Source organism: Canis aureus, chromosome 12 (assembly GCF_053574225.1).
Source record: "Canis aureus isolate CA01 chromosome 12, VMU_Caureus_v.1.0, whole genome shotgun sequence".
Lineage (NCBI taxonomy): Eukaryota > Metazoa > Chordata > Mammalia > Carnivora > Canidae > Canis > Canis aureus.
Genome location: NC_135622.1, coordinates 32,628,969 through 32,654,571, shown reverse-complemented (window position 1 = coordinate 32,654,571; position 25,603 = coordinate 32,628,969). Strand labels below are relative to the sequence as shown.

The window sequence follows — 25,603 nt, the reverse complement described above, 5'->3', positions numbered from 1 at the left end:
CAATTCCCCTTTAAAACAAATATTTTATAACACCCTTCTTCATTATCTTGAAATGAAATTCTTAGATAATTAAACTTATCCACGTTCCTAATCAAAGCCAAATATGTACATATAATGCCTAGATTGTAATATAAATGAAAAATAAAAGAAATTAATTTATAATAAAAATTGTATAATACTTTATAATAAAATATGTAAGTAGTCAATAATTTCACTAGAGAGCCCATAGTTATACCTCTCTATAATGAATAGTATGAATGTAAAAGAAAAGATTAGAAGCCATTCCTGTCTAAAGGATACTGAGAAATGAGAAACAGATAATATGTAGGTAGGTCCTAAAAGAGAAAAAGAAAACAAAACCAAACACCAGTGTTAGGATAAGTAATGACAGACAGATTTCTGTCTACGTAAAAATAGAAAATGTAAATAATCTTAATTTATATGTCCAGGACAAATTACCAACTAAAATTGAAGAAAGAAAGGATTTATCATTGTGCCACCGATTTTTTTTTTTTTTAGTATATAGGATAGCAAAAAACAAAATATTTTTAAATGCTTCACAACTTAATATTATTAACAAGATACTATGTTAATAAAATTACATTTTTGCATGTGACAGTTATAACTGCAGATTGATATGGATGTGTTGCCTTAGTGACTCAAATGCCATAACTGGTATTGCCTGGGTGATGTGGTGTTCCAAAATTGTGAATAATTCTCGGCAAACTTCTAAACCATCTCAAGTGCAATCTTCCCTTGATTCACATGATTGCATTACTCAAACATTCGGTATATATTAAAACTTTGCCAAGAATACATTGCGTTTTGAGTTTAGGTTCTATGGATCAGATGCTTATCAATTGAATTTTTACTTCTGTGGATTTCTCAGAGATACTCAGAGTGGCATTAAACTCAAAGAACTTTTTTGTTATTTGAGATCACACCGTGCACTGCAGTTTATGCAGCAACCTTAGCGCTCACTCACTAAATTCTCACTCTTCTCCCTCCTAGTCACTAGGATAACAATCACAGACCCCCACAAATGCGCCAAAGCATCCTGCCCCTGTGCCTGTAAGCCCAGGAGATACTGCTTTCATTTAGGACCACTGGCTTAGGACTCACCTGATCTAGAGGAATGAGATCGTTTTTATCAGTGCAGGTTAGTATTAGATGATTGTTATAATCATTCTTCTTCACATAAATAAAACTCCAAGATACAAAACCCTTCTTCCAGTCAATGAGATTAGCCATACATTCAACATAGTTTCTTTTCAATGGGAACTTAAAGCTTACTGTCCAGAGGATAAAAACCAAATGTAGTAAAAACTGTCTTCCTGTCCTTTTCCTGCCCAATGTTTAGACCCACTGAAATGATGATGATGATTTACATGACAACAGTTAGCATCTATTTACTTAAACACTTATTTTTTTGCCACTAAACTAAGTGCTTTAAAGATTTTATTTATTCAGGGGAGACACACCGAGAGAGGCAGAGACATAGGCAGAGGGAGAAGCAGGCTCCTGGCTGGGAGCCCAATTCGGAACTCCATCCCAGGACTCCAGGGATCATGACCTGAGGCTCAACCACTGAACCACCCAGGCACCCCTAAACTAAGTGCTTTAAAATGCACATAAGCTACACAATAGCCCTCTTAGCTCCTTTGGGACGTCCTTGTTAAGTCTAGAAATGATCCACCAGAATCCTGACCTACCATCTCACACATGGTAAAGGGTTAAAAACCAAAAGCTATGATCATTAAATCCCAAAGCACCCTGAGGCAATAACTCAAAAAAGCAAGGCTTACTGTCATGTCAGTTGTTCAGTAATTATTTATTTATGCCATGAACAATACATTTCTTAAAATATGCATGGAAACAAGCCCATCAGAGTCAGAAACTTCCTTTAGATTTGCACCTCTTTGGCAGGCAGTAACCCGTGGGCTTGGCTTAGATTATGTATAACTGGTTGTCATTAGCACCCTGCCTGGTGCAGCGAATGGTAGCTTTCTGTTTGGGTCCTGAGTTGTAACATCCATTTCTTTATGGTTGATTGATTCTGGACAGTCACATTATTTGCCTGGGCAGTAGGGCAAGAAATTTTCCAAGGGAGATTTCTTGGGGGTGCGTTTACATGTGTGCCTGTGAGTCTGGGGAGAAAAAGAATTTGTGAGCATAATATAAGTAGCTTTAAAAATGGCTAATTAGAAATACCCTGGATTTTTTGCACCCTGTTACCTCGCACCCATAGCACTAAAGACCGTTTTTATAAGAGCAGCTTTTATTTCTCCCTCTATAAGAGTATAAAAGGACAACTGCCTGATAACAGTTTGCTCTTATAAAAGCATATCTTTCAGATTTTTAAAAAGAAATAACAGTTGATAAAAACAATTAAAACATATCAGTTGATAATGATTTTTCTCAATGATCAAGAGATGAATTAAATGATGGGAACATAAAGAAACAAAATAATTTAGAAAAAATATTTCTAAAACCATAAGGTCTTAACTTTATCAAATTTTAAAGTCATGTAACTATTAAGAGCTTCTTTTTAGGATAATAGGCTTTAATGATTCATTTAAAATGTGAATAAAATAAGCTAGGGTATATGTAATTAGAACTATAAAAATTAGAGCCTTTCCATTTTAAAGGTTCACAATCTAACACAACTGAGTAACTTTCTTTTTGTTCCTTCTCTAAACAATTATTTTGTTCCATTCACATGTATGTCCACCAAATATTTTCAATTTATTTTTCCATCCTCAGGGAGTTAGATTAACTTTGTTGGGAAGATGACAAATGTACTAGCTGCTCTTACTACTGCCCCCTCCCCCAATATTAATTTACAAGTACACAATACCCAATAGGGAAAATATTTTCTTTATTAAAAATGAAATCCATCCCCAGCCTCTTTTCCTCTATCTGTTAAAGAAGTCTATGCCCTCCAGGAAGATCCCCGCTTGCCAGCCTGTTTCTTGGGTTATTTTTATGGGGAAAACGAGGAGGAATAAATAAGGAGATAAGAAAAAGGAAAGGCAACAGATACCATTTTTTTATTCTTTTTAACTGTTTTTATTGAGAGAAGAAAGGGAGCAGCTTGAGGGTATGTGCAGATAACAGATGGGAGAAGAAAAGGGGATTTTAAGTTTCTAGCGAGAGCACATGTCTCTTTAAATCAAGAAATCAAGTAGGAGATTCTTATCATATCACACGGTGTGTATTCTTTCGAGCCCACCACGACCCTGGGACTGGTCCACACTGGCCTCTTCTCAATGAATTATTTACGGTACTTTACCATTTTTAGACTGTATTTAAATGCTTTCCCTTATTTGAAGCTCAGAAAACCATAGGGCCAGCAGGGAAAGAATTACATTCATATTTTACATACAACTGGACTAAAAAGATGGAAATCGGACAAGACTTCCTAGTACCTGAGTTGGTCCTTCTGTCAGCCGTATATTGATATATTATATCATATTTTGACACTTAATGTGGATTTGCTTCAGAGATGTGTCACTATAAATTCAAACATCTAAATAACCTGCAGAAAATTAAATCAGTGACTTATGTGTTTACAATTATCCAAATATTTGGCATTCACACATCACAGAGAAATGATTAACTGCCCCTTTCACTTTTCATCCTTATATATGTGGCCAAATTTCTACTCTCTCTACTTAACCACACCATTTAAGAATTCCTATAGTAGTGAGACTTTGAATCCCCTGGCAAGATCTCTTCAGGAATAGTCCTTCTCATGCAAATGACATAGGTCTGGTTTCTTGTTTAGCTAATAGCCTAACCATACCTACTTTTACACACACACACACACACACACACACACACACATACACACACGTCACTCTTTTGCATTGTACTTAAGAGTATAAAAAATGCTTTACCATACCTTTTTTAAAAATAGATTTTAAAGCCAGAGAATCTGGTCTTCATTCTTCTCCAGCCCATTATAAGCTCCCTAAAAACAGGTAATTGATATACCTCCTTTATCTCTATATTCCCTTTTTGTAAAATGAGAATAGTAAGACTACCTGCCTCTATGAGGGTACTGTAAAATGCACTAATCCATATATGTTCTTAAAGCACCTTATAGTAAGCACTCAATAAATATTAGCTTTTAGTTTAATTAATATGACATTTGCCAATGCTTCTTCCTTTTTTTTTTTTTTTTGCCAATGCTTCTTAAGATAGTTCTAGCACGCAGTAGTCACAAAATAAATGTTTATGGGGTGCACAGTCTGTAAGTCTCAGTTTTGCCAACGTGTGATCTATGGGAAAATTATTTCATCAGGAAAATAAGAATATAACACCAACAATAATGAAAACTGCTTCACAAGGCTGTTCTGAAGATCAAATGGAATAATATATGTCAGAAATGCTTTATAAATTATAAAGCGTGAAATAAATGTTAATGATCATGTTTATACTCTATTTTCATCCTCACAGATACACTGTTCTGCAGATGTGATTATCCATTTTATAGATGAGGCAACAGGCTTAAAGAGGATTATGTAACTGCTCAAGGTCATTTAGTTGCTTGGAGGAAGAATCAGACCAAAAATAGGTCTCTTTTTTTTTTTTGTACCTCCAATTCCAGGATTCTTTTTTTGTACCTCCAATTCCAGGATCCTTTTCACTACTTCCTAACTGCTTCATACAAAGCTATGATCTCTCCATAACACTATATCTATGCTTGTTTTTTTTTATAAATGGCATTTGATATGTTGATAAAAATATAATTTATATTTTAGGGATAGTCTGTCATCACCAAGGAATTTAAAAAAATGTGTGTAGCAGCAAGCCAATGACAGTAATGAACAAGTTTAATCAACCTAAAGCGCTCTTAAGAGGACTTCATCTATTAGTTTTAGATGACAAAAATTAAAACTAAACATCTTAAAATCTCACCTGACTTTAACCTTTTTAAAGATTTGAAGGCAGTGTTGTCAAAAAAGAAAGAAGAATTGCTCTGGTTCTGGGTGATCTCACAGGGATTTTTCACCAAATCAAACTGGTAGAATTTAAGGTCCCCTTAGAGAGCCCAGCCCCCTGACAGTGTGCCTGTTCCCAGGGACAAATTTTCACATGGCAAAAGCTCACACTGACTCCTGCTTCAGCACAAAGATGGTACTGTGTAGGATCTGTAGGCTCAGCTCTCTCACTTGTGCTGGACTCTGAGCTGCAGCTTCTGGTCTCCTTGTTCCTCCTCCTACTCTGCTTTCTTTAGTTTCTGGACATCAAATGTCAAGCCTGTGTCCTCTAGACAACTTGGGATTTCCTGACATTGGCCCCATTCACCATGTCTGCCATCATTTTACAACTTGTAACATCCAATTCTGACCTGTCCTTTGCCCTCTGGGTTCTTGGCACCTATGTGTTCCCTTTGCCCTTACTGATTTCCCATCAAGTTGTTATTCCAGCCCCATTTCTAACCCGGCTCTGTTGACTTCTGATGAATGCTGGCAAATTGCTTCTTCCAATGGAAACACAACTTTTACTAAACTGCAGTAGGTCTTTTCCTTATCCTGTTGAATACCAACCACTCACTCCCAAGTGAGACAAACGTGTGTGTATTATCAGCCTGTGCCACTTTGCTGTAATTGGTAACCATCTCATCAAGATATCCTCCAGATTGTCAATGACATCTGAACATGCAGGTCCACAATGGAATTGAATATGAGAGCTGTGGTCTACTCAGTACAAAGCGTAGGGAGGGAGACAATGACATCTAAGGGTTCTGGATACATTGTTTCTGTTAAGTGCCATCTAGGGTTACACCAGTTTTGTTCACAGACACTTTATCCCATTGATTCACATGAAACTTGAAGGCAATAAAAATTTCCATATCTTCTTCACTGGAACTGGTGTGAAGGGTCTCCTACATCCTTACTATTTTTGTTTAAATCAAAATTCAGCTCTTTATGTTTATCCCGAATTCTGTCTATAATCTATTTAATATTAATTAAATATTAGAATATTACCAATGTTATAAAAATAATATTAATTTAACCATCAACATAATCCTCAATCTTTTAATATAATCTAGTTATTAATATTCTGACTTTGGATTTTATTGGGAAGAACTGGGATTTGCTAATTCCCAGATAATTCCCTTCCTCTTTCATGAAAATTGGGTAACTTTTTCTATTATTACTATTTGTGCCTGTTATCATCCAAGATGGGTTGTTTCCTCTGTGTCTGCATCCTCCATGATGCTCAGGGATATAACTATATGACACATTAGCTGAGCACATATAGTATTAAGTTGGGAACAGAAACATCAGCACATCATCTCTCAATTGTTAACGTGCAGGGGCTTGAACAGCTCCTTTCTAAGAAAGACTGGATAGTGTTGGCCATGCTAATTTTTAGGAGTGTGTCTTATTTTTCAGCCATCAGTTGTCCTGAGATGTTTCACTGTACTCCAGCCAAATCTCTTGTCTATGTCATGCTTAGTGGGTCATGGACTGGCCAGCCCCAAGGCCCCTGTCCTTCTTTCTGTGGCTGTCAGCCATTTCAATGCATGCTAGCACCGACAGAATGTGCTAACACCAACAGAGTACACAGGCAACACAATTCTGGCAGGTCCACTTTGATTTTCTTTAGCAGCTTTTACAAGTCTTTCAGGTTAAATTGTTGAGCCATTGGCTAGAGCTAATTTGGAGAATCAGCTATAAATTAAACCTGGCAGCCAATTCTGAGAGATGAACATCATGAGGAAGAATGATGCTTACTGCTGCTGGGGTAGAACAGAAAGGCAAAACACTGGTTGGAAACACTGAAAAAATAATTCAAACTTTCCCCTGTGGTTTGATATCTTTGTGATATTTCTTTAAGGATAAAGATGCATGAAATAAAGACCACAGAGACATAAAGTTGAGATGAACATAAAACCTTATGTGACGCTGGTAGTCTTAGCAAAACATGGCATGGACAGATATGGCATCCAAACAGCTGCACATCTATAATTTCTGGATATAAATTCTAGAAAATAGATTCAACAGAGATATAATACATATTAAAATTAAGGAAAAGGATCTCTTTTCTCTGTGTTTGTCACTGAGTCACTGTAGGGGCAGGAGTGATAACCTTTTGAGAACTTCTCCCAGAACTTTACCATACGTTGGCGAGTTCTTAGGGCTTGGGCATTTTTCTAGAGGTTCCACAGAGGACTGCACACCAGATCCCTAGGAAATCAATTTACATTTCCAACCTTTCCTCCAGTGTATACTCCCCTCAATTTCTCTCAAATGCTTTCTTTTCTCATTTCCTCTTGATTTTACCTCAAGCTTGTACGTTGGTCTCACTGGCCTGGTATTGTTTTTAAAGTAACTTTGCTTTGTTGTGTATAATTAACAGCTTATTTTACTTTTGAGTCTAACACAATCTCCTGGTGAAAATTTTATTTTTTAAGTATCTTATTCTTATCAGACTGATTTGAGCTTCTGGCTAAGAAGTGTGTTTACCTCTAATAACGGATTACAAAATAAGTTAAATTTTCAAAGTATATGAAGATAATAAACATGTTTCAGTGAGAACAAAGAAAGCCTCTATTGTATTCTTGGGTCAGTATCTCCAGAAATTAATATCAGCTCCAGTGTTTTACAATTTACCAAGCACTTTCACCTCCATACTCGTATTTAATTAAGACATAGTATTAACAATGTGCTTAATACCACATTATTACTATCATCTCCAATTTACAAATAAAGAAATGGAAGGTCAACGAAGCAAAGTAACTTGGGATATTGGGGAATTTAACCCCAAAACTCATGATTCTAAATTCAGTGCATTTTTAGTCTTTAACCCAGCTCACGAGTTGTATTCTGAAAGCACACCACCTCCATAGCTAGAAGGACCACCTACATTTCATTTCAGTCTTAGGAGGCTTAAGACTCTCCACCCCCTCCCAGTTTCAGAAGAGTTTATTTTATTTTATTTTTTTAATATTTTATTTATTTATTAATGAGACACAGAAAGAGAGAGAGCCAGAGACACAGGCAGAGGGAGAAGCAGGCTCCATGCAGGGAGCCTGATGTGGGGACTCAATCCTGGGTCTCCAGGATCATGCCCGGACTGAAGGCGGCGCTAAACCGCTGAGCCACCGGTACTGCCCAGAAGAGTTTATTTTAAAGCAGCAATAACTAGAGGGGTTTCTTTGGGCAGAATTATGCCTAGTGTTTAAGAATTTCTAAGTATGATACTAGTGGTCCAAACCCCAACCCTGGAATAATTCTAGTTTACTTCATTTGGGGACCTTTACACAAGAACTGAATTCCAAGGGTAGGGGTCAGCTTTGAATTAAGTGGAAGAAAATTTCTCAGGTTAAATTTCTACATTTTTTAAAAGATTTTATTTATTTATTCACAAGAGACACAGAGAGAGGCAGAGATTTAGGCAGAGGGAGAAGCAGGCTCCCTATGGGGAGCCCAATGCAGCACTTGATCCCAGGACCCTGGGATCATGACCTGAGCAGAAGGTAGATGTTCAACCACTGAGCCACCCAGGTGCCCCAAATTTCTACATTGTTGTGGGGGCACCTGGCTGGCTCAGACGATAGAGCACATGACTCTCAATGTCAGGGTTGTAAGTTCAAGGCCCATGCTGGATGTAGAGTTTACTTAAAAATAAGCAAAGAAATAAAATTTTTAAAAATTTCTACATTTTGTCTTTCACATAAACATCACAACTTCAAAAATAAGGAAGCTTTGGTGGGGGTGGGGTGGGGGGGAAAATAAGGGAAAAAGCGCAAGAGGTCCAGGGCAGCCCAGTCAACTATTATGGACCTGACTGGGAAAGTCAAGTATAGTTTCTGGTGCTTCCGAACACGGACTTTTGTGTTTGGCAAAGCTTTAGCTGTAGTTTTACCAAGCCTCAGTTTCCCCATTCCTAAAAGACAGAAGAAGACTAGTATCTTCTACCTCAGGATTTTTGTGAGAACTGAATGAGCTAATGAGAGTAAAGCACAATGCAGAGTAACTTGTACATAGTAAATGTTCAATCAATCCTAGCTCTTTTTATTATGATGAGATGTTACCTGATTCTGCAGATAGAACAAAGACAAATATATTTAAAGAGAGAACATGAAAAAAATGAAAGGTTAAAGTGTAATTCTTTGGAATGGGGTATGCAAAATTGTCTGTGTGTAGGGTTGACCCTGTTCTGTGGAAAGGTTGTCTCTGGCAGGCAGATTCTGAGCATGTGACATCACTGGCTCCTTCCTCTGTTGCCCTAGCAGCAGCCCAGCAGCCAGACAACACAGTTTTACAACAGAACAAGGTTTGGAGTCAGTCGGGGGGGTGGGGGGGGCAGGCACAGAGATCCAAAAGTAGGTCTATATTCGTACATGAAATCGGGATGCAACATCCTACCCATTTCTTATTTTCTAAGCATTGTTTATTCCCTTCAGAGCAAATTCGATGCTTTTCCAAGGTACAGTTGCAAAAGCTAAGTAATTTAAAAAGAAGAAAATGATAAGCCCCTCTTAATGCGGGAAGGATTAGACAGCTTGCTACCAAAAATCAAGAAATATTTATAATAATCACATTCAACTCCAGACTTACTCTATGAACCTAAACAGAAAATTTTAATCCTACACACTGAAAACTGATGCCATGGCTATATATGGTCACAGAACTCCTAAGGGGAAGAAAAATGAAAAGGAGGAAGAAAAAAACCTCAGATGCTATGTCTCATAATTTGTGTATATGCTCCACCATGGGGACCTGTTAACTCTGGCAAAATCTACAAGTAAGATTCATTAATCAGCTTTACTCAAGCACACGTAGCACTCTCTGTTTAAAGAAGCCACAAACTCCCCTCCCCTTGGGAAATCTCACTGTTTATCATGCTGAAGTATTTTCTTCACAGATAAAACTGCTACAACAAACATCAGAGACAGCTGGATTACATATTCTGTGGGTTTAACAGCTCCAAAGGGGGAAAAAGAAATTAATTTTTCTTATGTTCAACTTTATAAATGCTGTCTCTACTCCTTTTCTCCCCCTCCTTCTTCTCTCTACCTTTTGTGGCCTTTTCGTTCAAAAGAATGTATCTTGGAAGTGTTCAAATATTCTTGGTAATGACCGTATTTTTCTGTATTCTTTCTAGGTTGAAGACATTTCCCACATTTCCGAGATCAATTTGGGTTCTAAGGAATCCTGCTGAAGACACTTCCTCCCCAGCAGTTAACAACCCATTGTTTATAGGATGATAGTTTGTTGTTTCATTTCCCCAGTGTAACAATGGAAAGTCATTATCTCTGGCTTTGATCTTAACATAGGAAGGGAATCACAAATCGCCTCACCTACTAGTGAATGGAAAGAAAATCCCAGTTGGTTTATGAGGAGAGGTGCTGAGGGATACAAAGGAGGAAGAATGCTAAACTGAAAAAATGAATTCTTACCAAATGTCAATATCAGCCTTATAGACTCCACTGAAACTTATCCAACCAACTTAGAAAAAAAAAAAAATTAAACTATGTCTTTAACTGTAAACTGAAGAATAGAGTCCAGAAATGTCAAAATACTTCTGTCATCAACATTTTTATTACTTTTTTGCTCTGAAGAATGTCACTTTAAAAAGCTATTACTTGTAGATTTTGTTTTATTCCAACATTAAGAGTGAATTTACAAAGCTGCAAATGTCATGTTTCCTGATTTCAAACTATACCACAAAGCTATAGTAATCAAAAACGTATGGTACTGGCACAAAAACAGACACTTAGATCAATAGAGTAAAATGGAGAGTTCAGGAAAAACACACACACACACACACACACACACATCAATAGTCAATAAATCTATGACAAGAATACACAATGGGGAAAAGTCTCTTCAATAAATGTTACTGGGAAATCAGGATAGCTACATGCCGAAAGAAAGAAAGAAAGAAGAAAGAAAGAAAGAAAGAAAGAAAGAAAGAAAGAAAGAAAGAAAGAAAGAAGGAAGGAAGGAAGGAAGGAAGGAAGGAAGGAAGGAAGGAAGGAAGGAAAGAAAGAAGGAAAGAAAGAAAGAAAGAAAGAAAGAAAGAAAGAAAGAAAGAAAGAAAGAGAAAAGAAAAGAAAAAAAGAATAAGAAAGAAATTGGATCACTGTTTTACCCCACACACAAAAATAAATGCCAAATGCACTAAAGAGCTGAGTTTTAGCCCTGAAACCATAAACTCCCAGAAGAAAACATAAGCAGTAAGCTCCTTGACATCAATCTTAGCAATATTTTTTCTGGGCTAGTCTCCTCAGGCAAGGGCAACCAAAGCTCCAATAAACAAATGGGATTACATCAAACTGAGAAGCTTCTGCACAGTGAAGGAAACCACCAACAAAACAAAAAGACGACCTCCTGAATGGGGAAGATATTTGGAAATCATATCCAATAAGGGGTTAATACTCAAAATATATGGAGAACATACACAACTCAATATCAAAAAAACAAACAACCCAATTAAAAAATGGGCAGAGGGCATGAATAGCCATTTTTCCGAAGAAGATACACAGATGGCCAACAGACACATGAAAAGATTCTCAACATTACTCATTATTAGGGAAATTCAAATCAAAGCCACAGGAAGATATCATCTCCTATCTGTCACATTGGCTAGTATCAAAAAGACAAGATATATCAAGTGTTGGTGAGGATGTGGAGAAAAGTGAACCCTCATGCACTATTAGTGACAATGCACGTTATTGCAGCCACTATGACAGAGTATGGAGATTTCTCAAAAAAATTAAAAATAGAACTACTATGTAGGGCGCCTGCATGGCTCAATTGGTTAAGCATCTGCCTTCAGCTCAGGTCATGATCCCAGGGTCCTGGGATCAAGCCCCGCATCAGGCTCCCTGCTCAGAGGGGAGTCTGCTTCTTCCTCTCCCTCTGCCTCCCTCCCCTCTGTTCATGCTCTTTCTCTCTCACACACTCTCTCTCAGATAAATAAGTCTTCAAAAAAATAGAACTCCATGCAATCCAGCAATTCTACTATTGAGTATTTAACCAAAGAAAATGAAAACACCAATTTGAAGAGATACATGCACCCCTATGTTTATTGTAACATTATTTACAATAGCTAAGATATACAAGCAACCTGTTCATTGATAGATGAATAGACAATTGAATATGTGGTGGTATATATTGAATATAAAGTGGTATATGTATACAATGAAATATTACTCAGCCATAAAAAATAACGAAATCTTGCTATTTGCAATATGGGTGGAACTAGAGGTTATTCTGCTAAGTAAGTCAGACACAGAAAGACAAATACCATATGATTTTGCTTATATGTAGAGTCTAAGCAACAAAACAAACCAAACAGAAACAGAAACAGAAACAGACTTGTAGATACAGAGAACAAACTGGTGGTTGGTTACCAGAGTGCAGAGGGGAGGGGGGGTGAAATGGGGGAGTGAAAGAGTGAATTTATAAAAGGGGGAATGTCAGTTGCAAATATGACTCTTTCCTTTTGCTAATACACAAAAATCATCTTATGTCTGCTTTTCTACCCACAGGTCCTCTGCTTGGGTCAGTCTCAGCAAAAGCATGTATCTTCAAAAATAAATAATCACAGTTGTCAGTAAATCTCCCATGCTCAAAATTTACAGCCTATAATTCAATGTCAATATGAATAACATCCTAAGTCACCAATAACAAAGTTATAGTCATTCTCCTTCCTTCCTGCTAAAATGTCTCCAAGACTAATTTAGAGGCAAACTAAGATCTCTTGAGTGTCTATTTTAAGGTAGGCATTTTGCAAAGAGTTTTACACATACCACCCTATTTAGCTGGAATAGGTATTAATATATCTAATTTACAGATAAGGAAATGAATGCTCAGAGAACTTGAGTAACAAAATTGCACAGTAAGATCTGAAGCCCAGAATTCTCATTTCTCCTGCCAACAAACCAACCAACCAGTAGATAAACAAAACAGGGTAAAGATGGTGTGGAGGTATTGGGGAGATATATATATATATATCTCACTCATATATATATATGTGTATAGATAGATATAGATATAGATATCTCACCCCTCCTTTCTCCCACTCTTTCCTATTTGTTCTCTACATCTCCTAACACTAAAGCAGTAGGTTTAGGTATTCTTAGTAAATCTTCAAATGAGTATGGATCATATGAGTTGGGAGGCAATAAAAGTTCATGTCACCCTCCCAAGAAATCTCATAGATACTGGTCTATTTACAGATACACTCCCTGCCTGACCCAGTAGGAAAAATGAAATCAAGGTCTGGATTTTTTGTACCTTCAAGGCATGCACAAGTTCACAGAAGTTCACAACAAACATCCAGAAATAATGCTAAATTACTGAAAGAACTCTTTAAATGTCAAAAATCAGGCAGCCAGGGTGGCTCAGCAGTTTAGCATCTGCCTTCAGCTCAGGGCGTGATCCTGGAGACCGGGGAACCAGTCCCACATCGGGCTCCCTGCATGGAGCCTGCTTCTTCCTCTGCCTGTGTCTCTGCCTCTCTCTCTCTCTCTCTCTCTCTCTCTCTATGTCTATCATGAATAAATAATAAATAAAATCTTAAATTTTTTTTAAATAAATAAATGCCAAAAATCATACAGACAATGAAAGGGAAGTCACTTCAGGTTCAGGTGATCAGGAAAACTTAAAAGAAAGAATGGAATGAATAAATAGAATTTAATAGAATTTCAATACAGAAAAGGCTTAGGCTACTCTGGGATGTGTGTGTGCGTGTGTGTGTGTGTGTGTGTGTGTGTGTGTATAAATAATTTTGCACAAGGGAGACTAGATCACAGCAAGGGAGACATTAATTTGGCTATGAATTAGGCTTATAAAGGGAGAAAACTGGCAAAGAAACCATTTAGAAGCTATTATCCAAATCCAGTCTTGCTGAGGATAAGATGTACCAAGGTGGTGGTAGAAAGAGAAAGGACCCTCAGCTTCCTAGCCTGACTCACACACAGGATCTACAAGAACCCCATCATTCCACATTGTGGTCATAAGGCAGTTTCAACTGCTTTGTGAATAATAACCAAAGATGACATAAGTTTAAGGAGGTACTTAAAAAAAAAAAAAGGAGGTACCTTGTTTTTTGGAGTTGGTGCACTGAAACATAGACTAGACATTCAAAAAGAACCATCCTTATCCTTGAAAAAGAAGCCCCTTGCACTGTCATCTTTCTTATTTACCAAATCTAGCTTCATCAGGATGAGGGAGAAAGGTAATTCCAGAGCAATAAATCTTCCATGGAAAGCACTCTACCTCTGGCTGCTTGATAATGAATTTAATCAGTCGGGAGAACAGCCCTGTCATTACGGATTAATCACCAAAGGCTCTGTTTTGGTAAGTTAATTGATGCTGTGTTTGCAGCTGATGGTGGTCACAAGACACACTTGATATTCTAAAGAAATTTAGAGATCGAAGGAGTGCTCAATCAGTTCATTAGCAACCACAAAACACAGCAAACAGACACAAAAATGGAGTTGTAGAATAGCAAATAGCAAATACTCAGACATCTATACCTTTGGCTTTGATGAATTCAAGGCAGAAGTCAGTCAAAATTGGGTAATATTTCTCTTCTTGTTGGTTTGTTTTGTTTCTTTTTCAACCCAATGGGAATGATAAGACAATGGAGTCTGAAGCAGGGATTTTTCTAACAAATTTACAATAAACCCATTTTGTAAAGTGCAGCTCATTTTTAAGATACATTTTAATTGGGTAGTTTTAGAAGATTTTTTATCTGTTCTATTTTCAACATGATGTCAAATACTGTTCAGCCTTATTAAACTTGCATGTATAACATATGACTCTAGATCATTACCACAGAATTAAATGAAATTGATTCTGAGTTTTCTAGCCAATTATTCTCTTAAAAGGTATTATAGATTTTAAATAGGGTGAGAACCATCCCTCCAGACACCAAAGCAACTGAAAATTTCAGCAAATGTATGAACCCAGGTGTTTAGGTTTGTAGGTTGACTTCTTCAGCAAGGTATTTAGAACTCTGAATAAAGAGGCAGACTTTCCAACTTAAAGGTTTCCCCTGAGTGCATTTTTTCCAACATCATTATCATGCTATTTTTAAGTTTCACTAATTGCTACACAAATTTGTGATTTAACTGTTAACCTAGCCTTCTAGTATTTCTTGGCAACCTCAAGTGTGTGACAGTGAACAATGTTAAACACCCTAATGAATTATTTCTTATATAATCTGACCTAAGCCAATTTACTTCTTAATATTTTGGAAAAGATTCATGGTCACCTGAAATTAGAGGTAAATGGTAGCTATGGTCTCTTCTACAATTTCACTATCAAGTGGGCTTTTCCATGAAAGCTAATCTTAAGCTAAATTCTGCTAAACTTTAAGTTACCAGTCACAGGCAGGCACAAAGATGGGCATTGTAAACCCGGGGAAGTCCCCCATTCTGTTGACACTCTGATATGTGCCTCGTAAGAAATGCTCATGCTGAGGCAGATGGAACCACCTGGCACAGCAGGACCAGGTAACCATATAGGCAAGTTGGGAGGCACATCCCTCTAGATAATGGGACAATTGATACTCTTTTCTTCTTTTTTTTTTCATTAGAGAGAGACAGAGACAGAGACAGAGACTTGGGGCTCAATCTCACAACCTAAGACCATGACCTGAGCTGAAATCAAGAGTCAGACACTCAACCGACTGAGCCACCTGGGCACCTCAGGACCAATGATACTCTTACCAAGAGAATTATTTGAAAGGTATTGGGCAACTGGGCTTGTGGCTTCTACACATGCTTGAGATAAGCATAGTGGAGCCCATAAAATCTCTCCGGTCAACCATATTCTGAACAATTATTTCTGATCTTCTATCTCATAATTACCAAACTCTCTATTATGGTATAATAGACAAAATTCTAAGATGACCTCTGATGGCTCACAACCAGGTCTATTCCAATTGCCTTCCACGTAAGAAGTACTTGCTTCTAACCAATAGAAAATGGCAAAGGTGATGGGATGCCACTCCTAAAACTAAGTTACATGATATGGCAAAGATGAAGGGAGTAAGCAGATGTATTAAATCCCTAATAATTTGACTTAGAGTTAATCAAAGAGAATTTTTCCTGGGTGGATCTGACCTAATCAGGTAAACTTTTTAAAGGGGGTCCAGGCCTTCACTGAAGAAGATACTCCAAGAAATTCTCCTGCTAGCCTTGAATAAGTGAGCCACCATGAAGTCTATGGGTGCAAGGAAAAGAATTCTGCCAACAACCACATGAGCTCTGAAGAATACCCCCAAGCACCAAATAAGACCCCAGCCTTGGCCAACACCTCGTACTGCAGTCTTGTGAGACCCTGAGCAGAGGGCCCAGTTAAACTCTGCAAGGCCTTCTAACCCATGGAAACTGTGAGATAAAAAATGCATGTTGTTATAAACCACTATATTGCTGGCAATTTGTTATGCAGCAATAGAAGACAGGTACATGTGGGTTACGAGAAAGAGATTGGAAGTGCTTTCTTTAAGCACCGCTGCTGGGATGGGTGCTTTTCAGATGCTAAGAGCCCCAGAACAGGGATCAAAAAGAATCAATACACACACACATCACACTGTTTATTCGTGGGTGTGTTTCAGTAAATGTCCACACAGACAAAAAAAATGTTCTGTCCCACATATTTGAGCTTTGGGCTCTAGGTATTACATTACAGAGTAAGAGCTGAAGTATACACAAATAGTGCTTAGTCCTCTCCCTGCCTCTCTACTTCTACTACCCTCTCCCTATTATAGCATCCCAGAAATTTTCAGTGACTTCCTCAAGGCCATTCAGGTGAAGACTAATACTAAAGCTTCACATCTTGGAAGTCTCAGCCATTTAAAAGATTTGTTACTCCACAGAGCTATAACCCTTCTCGTTGCCTTATACTTCACAACCTAAACTCACCTTCAACTCCTAGGCCTTGTAGAAATTAATCCTTTACCCCTTGATAACCATTCAGTCCCTCACTGAATTATTATTAAGCACCTACTATATGGCAGATATTGGTCCAGGATCTGCAGTTAAATAATGAATAAAACATACAAGGGGCGCCTGGATGGCTCAGTGGTTGAGCGTCTGCCTTTGGCCTGGGTCATGATCCTGGGGTCCCGGGATCAAGTCCCACAAGCCTGCTTCTCCATCTGCCTGTGTCTCTGCCTCTCTCTGTGTGTCTCTCATGAATAAGTAAATCAAATAAAATAAAAAATACAAGCGGCACCTGGGTGGCTCAGTCGGTTAAGTGTCTGCCTTCAGCTCAGGTCATGATCTCAGGGTCCTGGGATCAAGCCCCACATCGGGCTCCCCACTTAGTGAGGAATCTGCTTCTCCCACTTCCTCTGCCCCTCCCCGTTTGTGCCTTCTCTCTCTCTCTCTCAAATAAATAAAATATTTAAAAAATTTCAAAAGTCCCTGTCCTCATTGAACTTAAATTCTGATGAATAGGAAACAACAATAAATAAAATAATCAAAATATGTAGAATATTTGATGTGGGTTAAGTGCTAAAGGGAAAAGGAGCGTAGGGAAAGACAAAGGAGCCATGATTTCCTAGAGTCTCAGGGAAGACCTTCTGGAGAAAGTGACAGTTGAATAATGGCCTAAAGGAAGGAAGGAAGCACCAGACACCAGGAGACCAAGTTTGGGGAGCTTTCATTCTGAATGAGGCAGGAATCCTGGAGAGGGGTTTGAGCAGATGAGCATCTAGGAAAAACAACATCCTTTCTTGGGAGTTTTAAGTTGGAACCAAGTCAGAGTGGAAGTGGCCTCTACTCATCCTGTGGCACGGAAGCAAAGGCCCCGTTTGCAGAGAAAGAGGAATGAGCTAGATCTGTGGAGAAAAGCTGAGGTCAGAGGCTGGGAGAGTGCTCGGCCTGGTGCTTCATGCTCCTATTCTTCTTAGATCCTTCTGTCCCAGCGCACTCTGTGCCTTCTTTGAAATGGCCTTGCCTCTCACTTTACTAAGGCACGGCTCAAATGTCACCTCTTCAGACAGGCTTTCCCTGACCACATTTTCTAAAATAGCAGTCTCTCATGCTCTATCCCCCCATCCTGCTTTGCCTTTACAACATTTCTCTCCACTTGACATCACATCATTTGCTTATTCAGTTGTTTACTCTTTGTCTCCCAGGCCAGAATGTACACTCCTGGGCAGGCTCTCTGTCCACCTTTTCCACTGCACATCCTCCAGTTTCTAGAATAATGTCTGGGTCATAAGCCATGCTGTTTTAATACTTTGACAGAATAAATGAACAAATGCAAATGTTTAAATCCCCCATTGCTCTTTCCTCCAGTATCAGTGGTTCCTCTACTCAGATGACTTGCAGAAACACGAATGGCTTGACCTTCTGTCCAGAATTTCTTTTTTTTTTATTTTTTTTTATTTTTTTTTATTTTTTATTGGTGTTCAATTTACTAACATACAGAATAACACCCAGTGCCCGTCACCCATTCACTCCCATCCCCCGCCCTCCTCCCCTTCTACCACCCCTAGTTCGTTTCCCAGAGTTAGCAGTCTTTACGTTCTGTCTCCCTTTCTGATATTTCCCACACATTTCTTCTCCCTTCCACTATTATTTATATTCCCCAAATGAATGAGAACATATAATGTTTGTCCTTCTCCGACTGACTTACTTCACTCAGCATAATACCCTCCAGTTCCATCCACGTTGAAGCAAATGGTGGGTATTTGTCATTTCTAATAGCTGAGTAATATTCCATTGTATACATAAACCACATCTTCTTTATCCATTCATCTTTCGTTGGACACCGAGGCTCCTTCCACAGTTTGGCTATCGTGGCCATTGCTGCTAGAAACATCGGGGTGCAGGTGTCCCGGCGTTTCATTGCATTTGTATCTTTGGGGTAAATCCCCAACAGTGCAATTGCTGGGTCGTAGGGCAGGTCTATTTTTAACTGTTTGAGGAACCTCCACACAGTTTTCCAGAGTGGCTGCACCAGTTCACATCCCCACCAACAGTGTAAGAGGGTTCCCTTTTCTCCGCATCCTCTCCAACATTTGTTGTTTCCTGCCTTGTTAATTTTCCCCATTCTCACTGGTGTGAGGTGGTATCTCATTGTAGTTTTGATTTGTATTTCCCTGATGGCAAGTGATGCAGAGCATTTTCTCATATGCATGTTGGCCATGTCTATGTCTTCCTCTGTGAGATTTCTCTTCATGTCTTTTGCCCATTTCATGATTGGATTGTTTGTTTCTTTGCTGTTGAGTTTAATAAGTTCTTTATAGATCTTGGAAACTAGCCCTTTATCTGATATGTCATTTGCAAATATCTTCTCCCATTCTGTAGGTTGTCTTTGAGTTTTGTTGACTGTATCCTTTGCTGTGCAAAAGCTTCTTATCTTGATGAAGTCCCAATAGTTCATTTTTGCTTTTGTTTCTTTTGCCTTCGTGGATGTATCTTGCAAGAAGTTACTATGGCCGAGTTCAAAAAGGGTGTTGCCTGTGTTCTTCTCTAGGATTTTGATGGAATCTTGTCTCACATTTAGATCTTTCATCCATTTTGAGTTTATCTTTGTGTATGGTGAAAGAGAGTGGTCTAGTTTCATTCTTCTGCATGTGTATGTCCAATTTTCCCAGCACCATTTATTGAAGAGACTGTCTTTCTTCCAATGGATAGTCTTTCCTCCTTTATCGAATATTAGTTGCCCATAAAGTTCAGGGTCCACTTCTGGATTCTCTATTCTGTTCCACTGATCTATGTGTCTGTTTTTGTGCCAGTACCACACTGTCTTGATGACCACAGCTTTGTAGTACAACCTGAAATCTGGCATTGTGATGCCCCCAGATATGGTTTTCTTTTTTAAACTTCCCCTGGCTATTCGGGGTCTTTTCTGATTCCACACAAATCTTAAAATAATTTGTTCTAACTCTCTGAAGAAAGTCCATGGTATTTTGATAGGGATTGCATTAAACGTGTATATTGCCCTGGGTAACATTGACATTTTCACAATATTAATTCTGCCAATCCATGAGCATGGAATATTTTTCCATCTCTTTGTGTCTTCCTCAATTTCTTTCAGAAGTGTTCTATAGTTTTGAGGGTATAGATCCTTTACATCTTTGGTGAGGTTTATTCCTAGGTATCTTATGCTTTTGGGTGCAATTGTAAATGGGATTGACTCCTTAATTTCTCTTTCTTCAGTCTCATTGTTAGTGTATAGAAATGCCACTGACTTCTGGACATTGATTTTGTATCCTGCCACGCTACCGAATTGCTGTATGAGTTCTAGCAATCTTGGGGTGGAGACTTTTGGGTTTTCTATGTAGAGTATCATGTCATCGGCGAAGAGGGAGAGTTTGACTTCTTCTTTGCCAATTTGAATGCCTTTAATGTCTTTTTGTTGTCTGATTGCTGAGGCTAGGACTTCCAGTACTATGTTGAATAGCAGTGGTGAGAGTGGACATCCCTGTCGTGTTCCTGATCTTAGGGGAAAGGCTCCCAGTGCTTCCCCATTGAGAATGATATTTGCTGTGGGCTTTTCATAGATGGCTTTTAAGATGTCGAGGAATGTTCCCTCTATCCCTACACTCTGAAGAGTTTTGATCAGGAATGGATGCTGTATTTTGTCAAATGCTTTCTCTGCATCCAATGAGAGGATCATATGGTTCTTGGTTTTTCTCTTGCTGATATGATGAATCACATTGATTGTTTTACGGGTGTTGAACCAGCCTTGTGTCCCAGGGATAAATCCTACTTGGTCATGGTGAATAATTTTCTTAATGTACTGTTGGATCCTATTGGCCAGTATCTTGTTGAGAATTTTTGCATCCATGTTCATCAGGGATATTGGTCTGTAATTCTCCTTTTTGGCGGGGTCTTTGTCTGGCTTTGGAATTAAGGTGATGCTGGCTTCATAGAACGAATTTGGAAGTACTCCATCTCTTTCTATCTTTCCAAACAGCTTTAGGAGAATAGGTATGATTTCTTCTTTAAACGTTTGATAAAATTCTCCTGGGAAGCCATCTGGCCCTGGACTCTTGTGTCTTGGGAGGTTTTTGATGACTGCTTCAATTTCCTCCCTGGTTATTGGCCTGTTCAGGTTTTCTATTTCTTCCTGTTCCAGTTTTGGTAGTTTGTGGTTTTCCAGGAATGCGTCCATTTCTTCTAGATTGCCTAATTTATTGGCGTAGAGCTGTTCATAATATGTTTTTAAAATCGTTTGTATTTCCTTGGTGTTGGTAGTGATCTCTCCTTTCTCATTCATGATTTTATTAATTTGAGTCTTCTCTCTCTTCTTTTTAATAAGGCTGGCTAATGGTTTATCTATCTTATTAATTCTTTCAAAGAACCAACTCCTGGTTCTGTTGATCTGTTCCACAGTTCTTCTGGTCTCGATTTCGTTGAGTTCTGCTCGAATCTTTATTAACTCCCTTCTTCTCTTGGGTGTAGGATCTATTTGCTGTTTTTTCTCTAGCTCCTTTATGTGTAAGGTTAGCTTTTGTATTTGAGTTCTTTCCAGTTTTTGAATGGATGCTTGTATTGCGATGTATTTCCCCCTTAGGACTGCTTTTGCTGCATCCCAAAGATTTTGAACGGTTGTATCTTCATTCTCATTAGTTTCCATGAATCTTTTTAATTCTTCCTTAATTTCCTGGTTGACCCTTTTATCTTTTAGCAGGATGGTCCTTAACCTCCATGTGTTTGAGGTCCTTCCAAACTTCTTGTTGTGATTTAGTTCTAATTTCAAGGCATTATGGTCCGAGAATATGCAGGGGACAATCCCAATCTTTTGGTATCGGTTCAGACCCGATTTGTGACCCAATATGTGGTCTATTCTGGAGAAAGTTCCATGTGCACTTGAGAAGAATGTGTATTCAGTTGAGTTTGGATGTAACGTTCTGTAGATATCTGTGAAATCCATCTGGTCCAGTGTATCATTTAAAGCTCTCGTTTCTTTGGAGATGTTTTGCTTAGAAGACCTATCGAGTATAGAAAGAGCTAGATTGAAGTCACCAAGTATAAGTGTATTATTATCTAAGTATTTCTTCACTTTGGTTAATAATTGATTTATATATTTGGCAGCTCCCACATTCGGAGCATATATATTGAGGATTGTTAAGTCCTCTTGTTGAATAGATCCTTTAAGTATGATATAGTGTCCCTCTTCATCTCTCACTACAGTCTTTGGGGTAAATTTTAGTTTATCTGATATAAGGATGGCTACCCCTGCTTTCTTTTGAGGACCATTCGAATGGTAAATGGTTCTCCAACCTTTTATTTTCAGGCTGTAGGTGTCCTTCTGTCTAAAATGAGTCTCTTGTAGACAGCAAATAGATGGGTCCTGCTTTTTTATCCAGTCTGAAACCCTGCGCCTTTTGATGGGGTCATTAAGCCCGTTTACATTCAGAGTTACTATTGAGAGATATGAGTTTAGTGTCATCATGATATCTATTCAGTCTTTGTTTTTGTGGACTGTTCCACTGAACTTCTTCTTAAAGGGGAATTTTAAGAGGCCCCCTTAAAATTTCTTGCAGAGCTGGTTTGGAGGTCACATATTCTTTTAGTTGCTACCTGTCTTGGAAGCTCTTTATCTCTCCTTCCATTTTGAATGAGAGCCTTGCTGGATAAAGTATTCTTGGTTGCATGTTCTTTTCATTTAGGACCCTGAATATATCCTGCCAGCCCTTTCTGGCCTGCCAGGTCTCTGTGGAGAGGTCTGCTGTTACCCTAATACTCCTCCCCATAAAAGTCAGGGATTTCTTGTCTCTTGCTGCTTTAAGGATCTTCTCTTTATCTTTGGAATTTGCAAGCTTCACAATTAAATGTCGAGGTGTTGAACTGTTTTTATTGATTTTAGGGGGGGATCTCTCTATTTCCTGGATCTGAATGCCTGTTTCCCTTCCCAGATTAGGAAAGTTTTCAGCTAGAATTTGTTCAAATACATATTCTGGCCCTCTGTCCCTTTCGGCGCCCTCGGGAACCCCAATTAAACGTAGGTTTTTCTTCCTCAGGCTGTCGTTTATTTCCCTTAATCTATCCTCATGGTCTTTTAATTGTTTGTCTCTTTTTTCCTCAGTTTCCCTCTTTGCTATCAACTTGTCTTCTAGGTCACTCACTCGTTCTTCCACCTCGTTAACCCTCGTCGTTAGGACTTCTAGTTTGGATTGCATCTCATTCAATTGATTTTTAATTTCTGCCTGATTAGCTCTAAATTCTGCAGTCATGAAGTCTCTTGAGTCCTTTATGCTTTTTTCTAGAGCCACCAGTAGCTGTATAATAGTGCTTCTGAATTGGCTTTCTGACATTGAATTGTAATCCAGATTTTGTAACTCTGTGGGAGAGAGGACTGTTTCTGATTCTTTCTTTTGAGGTGAGGTTTTCCTTCTAGTCATTTTGCTCAGTGCAGCGTGGCCAAAAGCAAGTTGTATTGGGAAAAAGAGAAAAAGAGAGGAGAGAAAGAAGGAAAGAAAAGAGAAAGAGAAAAAAAAGGGAAGAAAAAAAACGAAAAAAGAAAAAAAAAGAAGAAAAAGAGAAAGAAATAGAAAGGAGAAAAAAAGGGGGTGGGGGAGGGAAACAAATCAAAAAGCAAAACAAAACAAAAACAAAAACAAAAACAAACAAACAAAAAAAGAACCACCGGGGAGTATCTTCTGATTCTGTGTACTTTAAGTCCCTTGGCTTCTCCTGGAAGTTGTCAGTCTAGCTGGTCTTCTGGGGGAGGGGCCTGCTGTGCTGATTTTCAGGTGTTAGCAGTTGGGGGAGCTGCTGTGCCCCTGCCTGGTGCAGGGCTCGGTGGGGGTTGTTTACCCCGTGAGGCCGCAGGAGGAACAGCCCCAGTGGCGGGCCAGCTCTGGAAACCTGGATTCGGCTCCGGCAGGAACTCCGTCTGCAGGGCCTGGAGGCTCCGGGGCGGGGCCGCTGCTCTGCTCAGCTGGGGCAGGAGCGTCCTCGCTGTCCTGGGCCCTCCCGGCCTCTGCCTGTCCCGGGGGAGGCGGGATCCTGGGCTGTGTCCCGGCGCCCTGTGCTCCGGGGCCTGCGCTGTTGGATTCGCGCTCCCGGGCCGCGCAGCCCCCTCCGCGGAGCCGCCGCCCGAGCCCCTCCGAGCTGCTCCTGGAACCGCGCAGCCCCCTCCGCACGGAGCCTCTTCTTCTGCCCGAGCCCCTCCGAGCTGCTCCCGGGGCCGCGCAGCCCCCTCCGCGGAGCCGCCGCCCGAGCCCCTTCAGCTGCTCCGGGTCCCGCCGGGTCCCGCCGTGCGCGCTGCAGCCCTTAGGGAGCTCGGCGCACTCTCCTGGGCGCGCAGTTGCTGTTACTGTCCCCGGGAGCCCGAGGGCATCCCCGCCCTCCTGGTCCTGCTCCAACTCCCCGCGAGCCCCTTTCCCCCGGGAAGGTCGGTGCAGCTCCTGCTCCTCCGGGACGGGGCTCTCCTGTCCTGGGGACACTGGCCCCGGCCTCAGCCCGGCTCCTCGCGGGGGCCCCTCCCCCTTGGAGGCCTTTGTTCCTTTATTCCTTTTTCCCCCGTCTTCCTACCTTGATAGAAGCGCGAACTCTTCTCACTGTAGCATTCCAGCTGGTCTCTCTTTAAATCTCAGGCCGAATTCGTAGATTTTCAGGATAATTTGAAGGTTTTCTAGGTAGTTTGGTGGAGACAGGTGATTTGGAGACCCTACTCTTCCGCCATCTTGCTCCTCCCCCCCTGTCCAGAATTTCTGATTCAGGTTTGAGGTCCCAGGTGCTGGTGCTGCTGTTCCACAGGCTACCTTCAATAACTATTCTTCTCTATCTAGTTAGCTTCTGCATCTGTCAAGAAGTTGTAGTGAACAGAGATAAAAACTTAATTCTTTTTTTTTAATCTAGTGAAGTTCTCAGGCTAAATTTATTTTTTATAAGATTTTATTTATTTATTTGTGAGAGACACACACAGAGAGAGTGGCAGAGACATAGGCAGAGGGAGAAGCAGGCTCCCTGCAGGGAGCCTGATGTGGGACTCGATCCTGGGTCTCCAGGATCACGTCCTGAGCCGAAGGGAGATGTTCAACCACTGAGCCACCCAGGCGTCCTTCAGTCTAAATTTAACGTAAAATGCATACCTACTGTAAAAACTTAATAGCTCACTCAAATATGTTGCCAGCATGGAACTATTAAGAAAGAGCTCTGGTAGATCTAATACAGTTTGAGGTGTGAAGATTAATAAAGCATTTCACATCTGGTTTATGCAACTTGATAGCACACACCAGCACTTTGTGGCACTATAATTGTGTTATAATGTCCACAATGAGCGTTATACAAAATTGCAAATTAATACTTTTAACTTGGTTAGCACTTTGCAATTTGCAAAGCACTCTTTGTTGCTTCATCTCAATAGCAGTATTCAGAAGTCAGCCAGACAATTATTCTATTTTTTTTAAGATTTTATTTTTTTATTCATGAGAGACACACAAATAGAGGCAGAGACAGGCAGAAGGAGAAGCAGGCTCCCTGCAAGGAACCTGATGCAGGACTTGATCCCAGGACCCCGGGATCATGACCTGAGCCGAAGGCAGGCGGTCAACTACTGAACCACCCAGGTGCCCCCAGACAATTATTCTTGTACTTATTTTCCTTATAACAAAACTGGGGTCAAGGGCTCCTGCCTCCCAGCCATGCTGATAG

The 25,603-nt window shown here is 39.7% G+C and overlaps 1 protein-coding gene and 1 long non-coding RNA gene across 24 annotated transcripts in view; one reads left to right on the top strand and one right to left on the bottom strand.

Annotated features, from left to right (window-relative positions):
* The window catches only part of SLC8A1 (solute carrier family 8 member A1), a 385,502-nt gene that overhangs the window by 236,109 nt on the left and 123,790 nt on the right, over nucleotides 1-25,603 (bottom strand). The gene's annotated exons all lie outside the window — the stretch shown is intronic.
* LOC144280929 (uncharacterized) lies at nucleotides 9,252-11,015 on the top strand. 2 transcript variants are annotated; one of them, XR_013349377.1, is made up of 2 exons: nucleotides 9,252-9,294; nucleotides 10,126-11,015. It is a non-coding gene; the product is annotated as an uncharacterized LOC144280929 (long non-coding RNA). The 2 variants fall into 2 exon arrangements; XR_013349376.1 differs by lacking the exon at nucleotides 9,252-9,294 and adding an exon at nucleotides 9,335-9,765.